This window comes from Clinocottus analis, unplaced genomic scaffold, assembly GCF_023055335.1.
Source record: "Clinocottus analis isolate CAN_PGR_092001 unplaced genomic scaffold, fCliAna1.0.p SCAF_9, whole genome shotgun sequence".
Taxonomy (NCBI): Eukaryota; Metazoa; Chordata; class Actinopteri; order Perciformes; family Cottidae; genus Clinocottus; species Clinocottus analis.
In genome coordinates this window covers 1,915,001-1,922,500 of record NW_027176251.1, presented here as the reverse complement: position 1 = coordinate 1,922,500, position 7,500 = coordinate 1,915,001, and the positions used below count along the sequence as shown (strand labels likewise).

Sequence of the window (7,500 nt, the reverse complement as noted above, 5' to 3'; positions counted from 1 at the left end):
TATGTGGAACAACATACATGTGTAATGTAATACCATACATTGTAAATGCCTTTATTTTAATAATAAGGAATTGTAAACATGTTTTTAAAATATTTTCTTTCTATATCAATCCGTAAATATTAATATTATATATAATATAATATATTTATATCTCTCTGCGGGGGCAGATGATTAGGTAGGCAGGGGTCTTTATGTTACAGAATGACATTCAAACACACACACACACACACACACACACACACACACACACACACACACACACAGAACTATGGGATACTGTTATCATTGACATGTGAATTTTATGTGTTAATGGTAAGTGGTGCATGGGTTTCTGGGTGTGTGTGTGTGTGTGTGTGTGTGTGTGTGTGTGTGTGCTGAACAAACAAAAGACGAGTAAAGGTCAACATTTATAACAACAGGAACAAATAAATCATTCAACTGAACTTCTGCTTCCTCCAGCGAACAGAGAGAGAAACCAGCAGTTAGTCTTCCTCCTCCTCCTCCTCCTCCTCCTCCTCCATCTACTTCTACTTGGCAACGATCTAAAACCAAGATGGTGTCGACCTAAAACCAAGATGGCGACCGCATAAAACCAAGATGGCGACGGCCTAAAACCAAGATGGCGACGACCTAAAACCAAGCTGGCGACCGCATAAAATCAAGATGCCGATGACCTAAAACGAAGATGGCGACCGTATAAAACCAAGATGGCGACGGCCTGACACCAACTCTACTGACAGACAGAGAGAGCAGCTTTAAGACGTGACGCTTCAGGTTGCCTCCTGGCTGCAATGACGCTGCTCTTACTGCAGATTTCTAACAACATCGTAACAGATATTGTTAGAACAGCATCACTTCAGCCCACCATTACTCTAATAATAATAATAATAATAATAATCTGCATGATACATCTATAACCGCTGTTCATTAGTGATCCCGTCGCTGCTGTCTCTGGTGTGTTTGTGCAACAACAATAACTATAATCTGAGGCCTCATTGACGTCAGCGTCTCCTGAATCACAGCCGTCAGTTCAGAGCTCATCGCTCCGCCTCGCTGTCGTTACTTAATGGAGCGGAAACCGCCGGGAGCGAGCCGTAACCTGATCTCCCTCCAGGTCCAGTCGCCTCCTTCCTCTGTCTGTCATGGATATGATCGCTGATGAGATCACGTCACTCTGCCTCCATCAGCCTCGTCCTGCTCATGCAGCCCTCCACCTCCATCAGCCTCTTCATCAGCCTCTTCATCAGCCTGTGTTCAGCCTCAGTGAAGCAGTAATATACACAACGAGGATCCGCAATCACGGTTCAGACGGAGGCCAGAAAGACCACCTCCATCTTTACACACAGACCTCCATCTTTACACACAGACCTCCATCTATAAACACAGACCTCCATCTTTACAAACAGACCTCCATCTTTAAACACAGACCTCCATCTATAAACACATACCTCCATCTTTAAACACAGACCTCCATCTTTACACACAGACCTCCATCTATAAACACAGACCTCCATCTTTACACACAGACCTCCATCTTTACAAACAGACCTCCATCTATAAACACATACCTCCATCTTTAAACACAGACCTCCATCTTTACACACAGACCTCCATCTTTAAACACAGACCTCCATCTTTACACACAGACCTCCATCTATAAACACAGACCTCCATCTTTACACACAGACCTCCATCTTTACAAACAGACCTCCATCTATAAACACAGACCTCCATCTTTACAGACAGACCTCAATCTTTAAACACAGACCTCCATCTTTAAACACAGACCTCCATATTTAAACGGAGACCTCCATCTTTACAAACAGACCTCCATCTTTAAACGTAGACCTCCATCTTTAAACGCAGACCTGTGTGCAGCTTTTTTTTTTTTTTTTGGTGTCCTGGAAAACCTGTTGCCAGGTAACCAGGATCACCTCCTCATGTGTTTTTAAAACCGGCTTCTAAATCAAACGTTGGAGAAAATAATGTAATTACATCGTTGGTGCTCGTCCATCACGCGGCGCCGGGTCACTCAGCAGCAGAACAAGAAGCCAGGATGCCAGATTATTATTATTATTAATCATAACGTGTGAGGTAACCGTGAGTGAAAGCTCGTTTCAGCTTTAAATAAAACATGACGAATAACTAAAGGAACCAAACATAGTTATTATTATTATTTTCTTTTTATCGATGAGTTATATTGTTTCTTTCTGTTTGAATATGACCGTTTATCTTTCTGATGTCTCATTGGTTCGTCTGTTAAAGCAATTGTAAAAAAATGAAGCACAGACTTCTATACAACCAGAGGAGTCAGGAGAGAGAACGCAGCTTTAACATATGAAGCCTCTACTTCTATACAACCAGAGGAGTCGCCCCCTGGTGGTCAGGAGAGAGAATGCAGCTTTAACACATGGGCTTCTTCTCTCTCCTTGGTTGTATAGAAACCAACAGATGTGATGTTCTGACTGTTTCAAGCTGTCTGCTTTATCAGGCCTCACAGCTGACTGATGGCTGCAGAGATAGGAAGCAAAACAAGGACGCGACACTCTGGCTGAAAAGCAGGAGCAGACGGGAGGCTCTGGTTTCACACGATTACATTTCAGGGCTATTTATGGAGGGGTCTCCTGTGCCGCCTAACAGGGGCTTCAGACACTGAGGTGAGGAGAGGAGATCAGCAACAAAAGGGAGACAGATTAGATGAGACGAGTCACAAAAACCCTGATTGAACGACAGAAATGAGGCGAGTAGATGGAGAAAGAAGATTTTCACCCAAAAATTATGTTACCTCAGCTTAATGCCCTATTATGTCAGCCCAGCAGGACACTCATAGTCTACATTGGGTTGTATTGGGTTATATTGGGTTATATTGCGGTGTATTGTGTTATATTGTGTTATATTGCGGTGTATTGGGTTACATTGGGTTACATTGGGTTGTATTGGGTTATATTTGGGTTCCATTGGTCTTCACAGCCTGCACTCTGGAGGGAGTTGTGTAACGCTGCTGGTCTGGATGAAAGCTTTCAGCAGCGTGTGCTGCAGGATCCTCCCGTCATGGCTGACGCTGCAGACTCTGTTTATTGCACTCCGGCCTGTTTGCTTTGGTTCCTGCGGCTGCAGCGCCGTGACATTCCTCCGGGTGATGAACGCAGACGAGACGGCGTTCAAAGCCGTGACTCAGCACGAGCAGCGCCAGCAGAGGAAACCAGTTCACACAAACGATCCTGCAGGTGAACACTGCGTGTGTCACGTGAACGCAGCATTTTACACAACACGACAAACACAAAGTAAACTAAAATGATGCTACGAGACACACACTTTACAATGTGTCGGGCGAATGAGCATCAAAGAAAAGTTTCATTTCAACCAACAATAAACACAGATTTATAATTTATTTAATATTTAGAATTCATAAACTGGAAAAAAAAGGGTTTCTCTCGAGTTGGCGGCAAGTTGTTTCTTCAGGAAACTTCTTAGAAACAAAATAAAGCGTCTGTGAAAACACAGCAGCTTTCAGGATGAGCCCTGGACGCGTTAGGCCCCGCCCCTCTTTGACCTCGAGGTCACAGCGAGCGCCGACAGCGGAGGAGAAACGGAGAGGTGGAGAGTCGACGACAGGAAGTGTGTTTATGTCTGGAGGTTTGTGAGGTCGCTGAATGAACTCAAATATGAATAATATGATATATGGAGAATATGATCCACAGAGCAGACGGGTTGAGTTGTGAAACCCTGAGATGCGTTCAGCGACTCGGGGTTCAAACCGTCCACAGAGGGCGGAGTCGTGAACCCGCCGCTCCGTCACCACCTCCCCCCTCCGCCCGCTGACCCCCAACCCTTCAAAATAAAACACCGGCGCTCCCCGATGACGGACCCCTCAGCAGCAGGGTCGGGTCAGAGGACGAGGAGCGCGTGATTTGTGTGTTTTGTGAGTCGGTTACAACACAGGAAGTCCAGGCAGTTTCGGTGTCACTCATCAACAGGATCCGCAGCTGAACTCCTTCACGCCCGGCGGATCAAACCAGATGAGAAACATCACAGAGTCCGGCGACCCGACGCCGAAGCCTTTCACCACCGAAGGAACCCGAAAGTCAGCGAGCTTCCTGCCGACCTCCGTGCAGGCGGTGGAGACGCCGCCGCGTCGGCCATCGAGAGATATTTCACACTTCTCTGTGTTTTATTTATTCATGTTTCACAACGACAGGGTTCACACACATGTTGACCAATGGATTTCCAGGACTTTTAACCAAATTTTCATGACTTCAATTGTGAAAAGCCATGGAAAAAAACTAATTTCCATGACTTTAAACCAAATATTCATGAGCAAACATTGTGTGAAATCTGTGTGTAAACAGTAAAAAGTGATAAAATGTAGTTTTTAAACTAACAATGAGGATTCAAAGAATACAGTACACCTTAAATAACACAAATGAATGAGACAATAGTTTGATTAAAAGAATAAACATTTACATAGTTGCCTGTATGTATGCCTGCTTGTACTTTGAAAAGCATATTCATTATTTCAAACTCATGAATGAACTTCATGAACACATGAATATAACACATTCACAGGACTTTTACTACACTTTGGGGATTTAATTTGTTTCAAGGACTTTTCCAGGCCTGGTAATAAGACGAAAAAAAAAAAAAACGATGGCAACCATCCCAGAGGGTTTGTTTAGTCTTTGACAACATATATATTTGAGTTTTAAGGCTCTGGTGTCGGGGCACCGACGCTCAGCGAAGCAAAAACAAGTATCTAAACATCTGTAAAATGAAAACAGCCCTGCACATAGAAAAAAGACTGTTGGAGTCTTCTTCCGACATGAAAGCGTATTCACGCAACAGAGATATAAAACTAGAGCTGAGGAATAAATACAGCGGCGAGAATCTGCTCACAAAATCTCAAACAGATCAACGAGGTCGATGCCGAAGACACGAGTGAATAAACACGAGAGCGTCTTCCATCTGCGGAGCTCCCCGGAGGCCAGATCTGAACCGCGAGGGCGAGGACCGAGTCCAGAGAAACGCTCTGTGTTTTAATCAAAGACTTGTTGTGCAAAACACTTTCCAAAGAAACTCCACGGCCTCATTCAGGGCTTTTATTGTGAAAGAGCAAAGCATGAATGATGGTCTCCGTGGTGCAATGTGGCGGCAGACAGATTCTCTTCCCCTTTCAGGGTGAAACTGATGACATCATCTGGTCTGCATTTCATGAATCAGACCTTTCGTCCTGCTCCTCGGTATCTGGGTGGAGGTGGAAGGTCGCGTGGATGAGATAAACGAGTTCTCTTGGAGCTGCAACGTGAATCTGCTGTAACGAAAGACAGACCATCCTGCACAGATGGAAGGTCTTAAATATCTCACCGATGCAAAGAAAACCTGCAGAAATATGTGGAGAGGTTGAAGAAAGCTCAACGAGTCCTTTTGATTTGGAACGTCCTCCTAAAGAGTTATTAAATTACATCATTATTTTATTAAATAAACTCAAATACAACATGCTGAATAGAAGAAGACTTGAAACTAGAGATTGAGACAAACTCAGGTTTACTGAGGGAATAGATTAAAAGAGAAGTAAAGTCACTTATATAGACTTCTATACAACCAGAGGAGTCGCCCCCTGGTGGTTTTGAGCGAGAATGCAGCTTTAACACATGAAGTATAGACTTCTATACAACCAGAGGAGTCGCCCCCTGGTGGTCAGGAGCGAGAATGCAGCTTCAACACGTGAAGCATAGACTTCTATACAACCAGAGGAGTCGCCCCCTGGTGGTCAGGAGCGAGAATGCAGCTTCAACACGTGAAACATAGACTTCTATACAACCAGAGGAGTCGCCCCCTGGTGGTTTTGAGCGAGAATGCAGCTTTAACACATGAAGTATAGACTTCTATACAACCAGAGGAGTCGCCCCCTGGTGGTCAGGAGCGAGAATGCAGCTTTAACACATGAAACATAGACTTCTATACAACCAGAGGAGTCGCCCCCCTGGTGGCCAGGAGCGAGAATGCAGCTTTAACACATGAAACATAGACTTCTATACAACCAGAGGAGTCGCCCCCTGGTGTTTTGGTTTTAGCTGGTTGTGGTGTTGTGCTTTGATATCAGAGCAGAACATTCTGTACATTCTTCAGAGGTTGCATAAAAAACTGGCATCAGTGCTACTGACATGAGCTTTAAGATAAGTGCTCTTAAGATTCAAGGTTTCGATTCATCTCAACGTCTCAAACTTACGTTTCAGAATGAATCATGAAACTCTTTAGAGGTGAAACACAGACGAAGTAAAACAACAGATTATCTTTAACGTCCTCTGGGTCTGCTCTGCAGCTGGAGGAGCTCGTGTTATAAATGTAGATTTAAATGTAAAACAATGCATCTATACTTCATTTACTCTGTCGGCAATACTGTTAGTACATCTCAATGGTACTTCTATAAGTTTGCCTTTTCAAGGTATATAGTATTTACATCATGAATACTCTGGGTCCTTTCCTTTGTCTCAGAATGGAAAACACCATTACAACACATAGCGTTAGAAAAACATGTGTAAGACATTCATTTTCTGTCGGATCGCCATCTGCTTTTTACTTGGACGAGATGCAGCTTCATGCTGGGGTCCCATTGTGTTGTACAGCTCATAAGTCACATTAATACTCATCTGCAGGTTTCTATCTGCAAAGAGATGCTACAAACCTTATACTTCAGTGTGTTCTTTACTGATGTAACGACGTGCCAGCAGCACTTAAAGTGACTCTGCTGCTGAGGGGAAAGCAGAGTGTTTCCTTTCAAAAGAGACTGAACCTTGCAGGTGCTGCTCACGGTTCAGTACAGCACAGTTTATTCTGACGCGACCTTAAAGAGTTAGCTAAACGTTACAGGAACGCTAGCAACCTGATGAAAGTCAGAACAGAAACGCCAGTAAAGAGAAGAACAGGACGTTCCTTTGGTTCTAGAAACCAACAGAAACCAACTATATATATAAAGCAATAAGGGACTTAAGGCAGTACTGTATCGTCAATAATGGACAGTTCAAAGGTGTTGTTACAGAACCCTTGAACTGTACATTATTGTCGATACAGTACTGCCTTGAGTCTCCTGATTATCCGCCGTATCAGCGTGTGACTGCACAGCAGGAACAACCGCTAACACAATATCCACCGCTGACGTTCTCATCAAGAGTCATTCCCCCCAAAATATCAAAGTTTACACCAAACACGCGTAAGCTATTATATTGTGTACGTAAACAGCTGGGGCTTTTATTGTGGCGGGGCAAACGGAAGGCGAGGAGAGGAGGATGTGTTGCCGTCTTGTCTAACCTAACGAAGCAGTGTGCTGTTTTATTATTATGATCATACAAGTAAAGGCGCAAGAGAAACCCTCGGCTACACGTTTGCTAACTGTCGAGCTTGAAATCACAACTAACGGTCGCACAATTTGAATCCACCTGTTTTTGTGAGTGCACACTGATATGGAACGCTCTGGTTAATGTAAACAGGTTGTACCGTAATTTA

The 7,500-nt window shown here is 43.9% G+C and overlaps 1 protein-coding gene across 1 annotated transcript in view; it reads right to left on the bottom strand.

Annotated features, from left to right (window-relative positions):
* Positions 1-7,500, bottom strand: part of npr1b (natriuretic peptide receptor 1b) — a 31,791-nt gene that overhangs the window by 6,649 nt on the left and 17,642 nt on the right. The gene's annotated exons all lie outside the window — the stretch shown is intronic.